The sequence below is a fragment of the Elephantulus edwardii genome, unplaced genomic scaffold (assembly GCF_000299155.1).
Source record: "Elephantulus edwardii isolate Elephantulus edwardi_28Jun2011 unplaced genomic scaffold, EleEdw1.0 scaffold00003, whole genome shotgun sequence".
NCBI classification, from domain to species: Eukaryota; Metazoa; Chordata; class Mammalia; order Macroscelidea; family Macroscelididae; genus Elephantulus; species Elephantulus edwardii.
The window spans coordinates 24,124,983-24,132,723 of record NW_006399753.1 but is presented as its reverse complement, the minus strand read 5'-3'; the positions used below and the strand labels follow the sequence as shown (position 1 = coordinate 24,132,723).

The 7,741-nt window shown below is 40.1% G+C and overlaps 1 pseudogene; it reads right to left on the bottom strand.

The window, feature by feature from the left end:
- Positions 1-490: 490 nt before the first annotated feature.
- Positions 491-1,138, bottom strand: LOC102845199 (annotated as a pseudogene).
- Positions 1,139-7,741: the final 6,603 nt, after the last annotated feature.

The following is a 7,741-nucleotide window of genomic DNA, read 5'->3' as shown; positions in this document are numbered from 1 at the left end:
CTGTGAGGAATTTTGGGGAGTGAGCAGCTACAGAAACCCAAAGGTGAAGTGAGGTGACCTACCCTGGGCCTGAGGGAAACAGGAAATCCAGGGAAAGAGAGCTTCTTTACCCACTGTGGACAGCCAGTAAAAGACAGCCCGCTACAATAGGCGCCAAAGTCTCCAGGGTTCCATTTAAGAGAATCCTATACCTCTGCTGGAATAATACTTGGGAGCAAAGCAGGTAATAAGGTGTTCAATTCTTAATTAATGTCAGGGTTTTTCTGTAAAAGAATAAGAACATTGTTGTTTTGTTCCATGTGCTGTTGAGTCAAGTGTGACTCATAGTGACCCTATGAACAACAGATCTAAACCTTGCCGCTTCTTGTGCCATCCTCATCATCTCTCATATACTTGAGCTTATTTTGGCGGGGTTTTTGTACTGTTTTGGTTTTTGGGGGGTGTGGCATCCCCAAAGAGCTGGTAGGTTTATTGAGTCACAGCCAGAAGATCAACGATGAGACTTGGCCACGCGCTCCAGTTCATTCTTCTTGATGGTGTAGGAGTTGGAGGAGCCCTTGGCTGCATTGCTGAGCTCATCTGCCAGGCTCTCAGCAATGGTCTTGATGTTCCAGAAGCTGGCCTCACAGCACCCATGCACAGCAGCCAGATGGCCTGGTTGACACAGCACAGTGGAGACACATCCACAGCCTGCCACCTGACCTGCCCAGCTCTTCCAATATGTGTCGAGTCCTCTCAGGAGCCACTACTGATGATGGCATTCACCAGGACCTGCAGGAGGTTCTCGCCAGTGAGCAGGTGGATGATCTCGAAGGCGTGCTTGACAATGCACATTGTCATGAGCTTGCTATTGTTCCAGCCATGCATCATCATAGAGTTGGTGAGACGCTTCACAATGCCTCGTAGAAGAGCTTTGCTGCATAGCATCCTGCACTATATGGTTCAGCTATTTAGCATACTTCTCCTTCATTGCAATGTAGTCCTTCAAGGAAATGTTGATTCGCACATCATTTGTGCTCCACTTCCCAAAGAACTAGATGTTGAAGATCTCTGTTACCGTGGGTGTGGCTAGGTTCCAATCTGTCACATCGAAACTGAGGGCACAGCCAAGGAATCTCGGCCACTCAGCATGGACCATGCACAGCTCTGGCACTGATCTGCTTGAGCTTATTGTTAAAGTCACTGTGTCAAGCCATCTTGTTGAGGATCTTCCTCTTTTACACTGACTGTCCTCCCATCTTTGAAATCCTTCTCAAAGGACTGGCTCATCCTTACAACATGCCCAAAATATGTGAGATGAAACCTCACACTATCCTTGCTTGCAAGAAGCACTTTGGTCAGGCTTTCTCTAAAATAGACTTGCTTGTTCTTTTGGCAGTGCAAGGTATATTCAGTACCCTCCTCCAACACTACAAATCAAAGGCATCGATTCTTCTTCCATTATTCTTATCCAACTTTTAGATGCTTAGCAAGTAATTAAAAGACTATGTCTTGGATCAGGAACACCTTAGTCTTTAAATTGCCATCATCGCTTTATAGCACTTTAGAGAGGTCCCTGACAGATGATTTCCCCTATGCAACAGGTCTTTTAATTTCTTGACTGCTGGTACCAAGAGTTGATTGTGAATCCAAGAATGACGAAATTGTTTACAACTTCAGTCTTTCTCTGTTTATCATGATATTGCCTTATCATACTAGTGATGAGAATTTTCCTTTTCTTGACATTGAGCTGTAATCCATATTCAAGGCTTATAGTCTTTGATCTTTTTCAATAAGTGCTTCAAGTCCTCCTCACTTTCAGCAAGCAAGGTTATGTCATCTGCATAACACAGGTTACTAAAGAATCTTCCTCTGATCTTGATGCCACGTTCTTCTTCATAGAGTCCAGCTTCTCAAATAATTTGCTCAGCACACAGATTGAAAAGGTATGGAGAAATGATACAACCCTGACACCCTTTCTCGATTATAAATCATGCAGTATTTCTGAAAATTTAATCTTGTTATGTTTGGACAACTGAATTTTGGTCTAGGTATAAGTTCTGCATGAGAACAATAACATTTTCTGGTATTCCTATTCTTCTTAATGTTAGCCATAGCTTATTGTAATCCATACAGTCAAATGCAGTTGCATAGTCAATAAATAGAAACTATTATATTTCTATTCTCTGCTTTCAGCCAAGATCCATTTGACATCAGCAATGATACCCTGGTGCTATAACTTCTTCTAAATCCAGCTTGAATTTCTGGAAGTTTTCTGTTGATAGACTATTCTAGCTACTTTTTTTGATAATCTTCAGCAAGATTTTAATTGGATGTGATAACTAATGATATTGTTCAATAATTTCAATATTCTGTTGAATCACTCTTTTTTGGAATGAGAACAAATGTGGATCTCTTCCAGTCAGTTGGCTAAGTTGCTGTCATCCAGATTTCTCAGCAAAGCTTGGTGAGTACATCCAGAGTTGCATGTATTTATTAGAATATGTCAAATGGTATCCCATCAATTCCTGGTATCTTATCTTTTGCTAATGACTTATTGCAGTTTGAACTTCTTTCATTACCCTGGGTTCTTGGTCTTATACTACTTCCTGATATGGTTCCAAGTCAGCCAATTATTTTTTATAAATAGCACAGTGAAACTTTTATAAATTTCATTTAAACACACATTTTTCAGACTATAAAAATAATGTGTAACTATTAAAAAACCCTCAAAACTCAAACTCTTTGCTGTCAAGTCTGAACCAACCATAGTTTACTCTCTAGTGGGTTTTCAGAAGCTGTAAGTCACAGGAGAAGAGATTGCCCATTTTTCTCTTGAGAAGTTGCTGGCAGATTCAAAGCACCTACCTTTCGGGTGGCAGTTCTACTCTCTTATCTACTAGGGAATCAGAGCTCTGTATGTAAATGTTGTTCTTGTTTTTAGGTGTTGTCAAGTCAAGTACAACTCATAGCAACCCTATGAACAAAAGATCTGATCCCTGTTCTATCCAGTACCATCCTCACACTTCCTTCCTGACACACAAAAGCCCATTTCAACAGTTACTGTGTCAGTCTAGATTGATACGTGGAATGCTCATTGCTTGAATGTTGGGAAACTGAATATGGTTAAAAATTAAATGGAAAGCATGAATATTGACATACTAGGCATTAGTGAGATGTGATGGACCACCTATGACCACTTTGAATTAGATAGTCATATGATATACTATGGAAAGAATTAAAAACAGAAGAAGAATGGTGTTGCATTCATAGTCAAAGTCAATTTCAAGTTCTATCCTGAAATACAATGTTGTGAGTGATAGGATAATATCCATACACAGGGAAGACCCGTTAATACAACTATTATTCTAATATATGCTCCTACATCTAATGCCAAAGAGAAAGAAATTGAGAATTTTTACCAAATTTTGCAGTCTGAAATTTACTGAACATGCAATCAAAATGCTTTAATGATAATTGGTGACTGGAATGCAAAAGTAGAAAACAATGAAGAAGGAACAGCAGTTGGAAAATATGGTCTTGGTGATAGAAGTGAGGCTGGAAATAGAATAATTGAATTTTGTATTTATAATAATATATTCATCACAAATACTTTTTCTAAAAGACACAAAAGACAATTTTGCATGTGGATTTCACCCAATGGGCTGCATAGGATTCAGATTGACTATGTTTGTAGACGAAATCATTGGAGAAGCTCAATATCAGCAATCAAAACAAGAACAGGTGCAGACTGTGGGTCAGATCATCAATTACTCACATGCAAGTTCAGATTGAGGCCAAAACATATTAAAATAAGTCCACAGGAACTAAGATATGATCTTGAATCAATTCCATCATAATTTCATTATCATCTTAAGAATAGCTTTGAGACATTGAACACCAATGTTAGAAGACCAGATGAATTGTGGGATGATATTATCCATTAAGAAAGCAAAAGGTCATTACAAAAACAGGAGAAAGTAAAAACTGAAATGTATGTCAGAAGAGACTCTAAAGATTGCACTGGAATTTCAGGAAGTCAAATCTAAGGAAAAAATGTCAAAGTAAAAGAGCTGAACAGAGAGTTTCAAAGGGTTTGAAAGCTCAGGAGGACAAAGTAAAGTATTATAATGGAATGTGCAGAGAGCTGGAATTGGAGAATAAGAAGGGAGGGATTCACTCTGCATTTCTCAATATGAAGGAATTGAAAAACATATTTATGCCTCATGTCACAATGTCAAAAGATGCTGTGGGCAATGTATTGAATGACCAGAAAACATCAAAAGAAGATGGAGGGAGCACACAGAGTCACTATACCAGAAAGAATTGATTGACACTGAAAAATTTCAGGAAGTACCTTATGAACAGGAGCCAATGGTAATGAAGGAGGGAGAAGAAGCTGCCCTGAAGGCTTTGGTTGAAGGTACTAAAGCTTCAAAAACATAGAAAACAAAAACTAAAACTATATGTAAAGGTACTACCCAGTTATAACAACTATTAATTTCTAGTCTTTCTAGGGCAATATTAAAAAGATACATAGCTAAATAGGACTTAGAATATGTTTATGAATATTGATATTAGGAGCTACAATTATCTTATATAATGATTATCTTATATGAGACATATATATTGTTGTTGTTGTTATGTGCCATCGAGCCACTTGCTTGCAACTCATAGAGACCCTATGTACAACAGCCCTAAAGTCTGCTCTGTCCTGTGCCATTCACACTGCCTCTGACACACCCATTCTGATTACCCCAGTCTCTGAATCAATCCACCTCATAGAGGGCCTTTCCCTCCTGCGCTGCCCCTCCACCCTACCAAGCATGATGTCCCTCTCCAAGGACCGGTCCCTCCTTACAACATGTCCAAAGTATGTTAGACAAAACCTCAGAACCCTTGCCTCCAGGGAGCTGCCTGGTTTAACCCTTTCCAGGATGAATCTGTTTGTTTTCCTAGCAGTACATGGTACCCTCAATACTCTTCTCCAGCACCACAGCTCAAAGGCATCAATTCTCCTTCTATCCTCCTTAGTCACTGTCCAGCTCTCTGATGTATAACAAGTGATAGCAAAGACCATGGCCTGAATCAGGCTCACCTTGGTCTCCAGAGAGACACCATTGCTCTTCAGTACTTTGGAGAGGTCCCTAATAGCAGACTTTCCCATGACAATACATCTTTTAATTTCCTGGGCACTGGTGCCGAGAGTGTTGACGATGGAGCCAAGCAAACTAAAGCTGTGAACAATCTCAATCTCTTCACCATCTATCCTGATGCTGCCAATTGGTCCAGAGGTGAGAATCTTTGTCTTCTTGACATTGAGCCTCAATCCATATTGGAGGCTGCAGTCCTTGACCCTCTGCAGCAAGCGCTTCAGGTCCTCCTCAGTTTCAGCAAGCAGGGTTGTGTCATCTGCATAACACAGATTGTTGATGAATCTTCCACCAATCCTGACACCATACCTCTCCTCATAGAGCCCAGCCTCTCGGATAATCTGTTCTGCATACAGGTTGAAAAGATAGATACATATATATAATGAGACATAAATATAATTATATATTGACTTGGGATAGGGAAGGTTTTAGAGCTAATGTGTATAGGGTTGTTATGAGTCTCAGACAACTCGATGGCATATAATATCAACTACATAACTATCTCTATAACTTAAAGGAAGGGTTGCCATCCACTTCTGAAATAGCAGGCTTTTGAAAACCCTATGATAAGAGAGGAACTTGGATAGTTATAAAATTAGAAGTAGAGCCAGATTGGAAGGCAATCAAAATGAACAGAAAGAGCTACAAATCTCCTTAATATTTGTTGTTCTGTGTCATCCAGTTGCCTGTGACTCACTTGTCTACAACAGCACTGGATCTTGCTCTATTCTGAACCAGTCTCACTGACTCTGGCACACCTACCCCTATTATCCCAGTTACTGTGCCAATCCATCACATCTAGGGTCACCCTCTTGTGTGCTGTCCCTCCAATCTTCCAAGCATAATGTCCTTCTCTAAGGACTGATCCCTCCTGGCCATGTGCCCAGTGTATGTGAGATGGAGCTTCAAAATCCTTGCCTCCAAGGAGAAACTTGATTTCACTCTCTCCAATAGACCTTTTGTTCTCTTGATAGTCTATGGTATGTTCCATGCTCCCCTTCAGCACCACAACTCAAAGGCATTGATTCCTTTTCTGTCATCCTTAGTCATTGTCTTGCTCTCTGACGCATAACAAGTAATTGTGAAGACCAGGCCGTGGATCAGGAACACCTTAGTCCCCAAACTGATTTCATTACTCTTTAGCACTTTGGAGAGGTCCATGACAGCTGCTGTTGTTGTTGTTGTTATTGTTAGGTGCTGTTGAGTTGCCTATGACTCATAGCAATCCTATGTACAGCAACTCTGACACACCTATCACCATAGCCCCAGACACTGTATCAATATATCTCATCTAGGGTCTTCCTCTTCTGCTCTGTCCCTCTACCTTTCCAAGCATAATGTCATTATCCAAGGACCTATCTTTCCTGGACACATGCCCAAAGTATGTGAAATGGAGCTTCAATGCAGCTTCCAAGGAAGACAAGGATTCACATCACTGGGACAACTGGCAGCACCATAATAGAGAAAAGATTAAGGTTGTTAACAATTACAGCTTACTTGACTGCATAATCAACACTCTTGGTACTTGCTGCCAGGAAATCCAAATATGAATTGCACTGGGAAAATATGCTATCAGGAACCTCTCCAGAGTGCTGAGGAGCAAAGATGTCTGTTTAGAGACTAAGGTTCACCTGATCCAGGCCATGGTCTTTGCAGTTAGCTGCTACACATCAGAGAGCTGGACAATGAGTAAGGATTACAAAAGAAGAATTGCTATCTTCGAACTGTGGTGCTGGAGAAGCATCTTGAATGTACCACAGACTGCCAAGAAAACAAATAGGTCTGTTTTGGAGAGGGTGAAACTATGTTTCTCCCTAACAGAAGGCTTCCCAAATGCAACTGGTCTTTTGATTTCCTGACTGCTGGTGTCAAAAGTGTTGATTGTGAGCTGAGCAAGTTGTAATTGCTAAGAATCTCAATCTCTTCTCCATTTATCATGGTGCTACCAATTGACCCAATGGTGAGAACCTTTGTCTTCTTGATATTGAGTGAATCTATATTGAAGACTACAATCCCTTACCTTCTGCAGCAAACGCTTCAGATCCCTCCTCAGTTTTATCAAGGAAGATTTTGTAAATGTTGAAACTAGAAACTATAAATAATGAAATAGAATTCATGAACATCAACATTTGAAATGGTCAATCACATGGTATACTATGCTGGGAATGAAAAACAGGAAGAATAGTTTTGCATTCAAAGTTAAAAAGTTCTGCTCTGAAGTACAATGTTGTGAGAGATAGGATATTATCCAAGTACGTGCAAGGAACACCTTTAATATGACTATTATTCAAAGATATGCACCACCAGCTAAAGCCAAAGAGGAGGAAATTGAAGATGTTGATCACATTTTGCAGTCTGAAATTGATCAAATATGCAATCAAGATGCATTAATGAAAGTCCCATGCATCAATTTTATCCTCTTTAGATTGTGCATTTCTGGTTGTATTTGGCAGTCTTTTTATACCTTGGACTATTGGCATCAGGATTGGTGGAAGATCTATTAACAATCTCCGATATGCCGATGACACAACCTTGCTTGCTGAAACTGAGGAGGACCTCATGCACTTGCTGCAAAGGGTCAAGGACTGCAGCCTTCAGTATGGACTAAG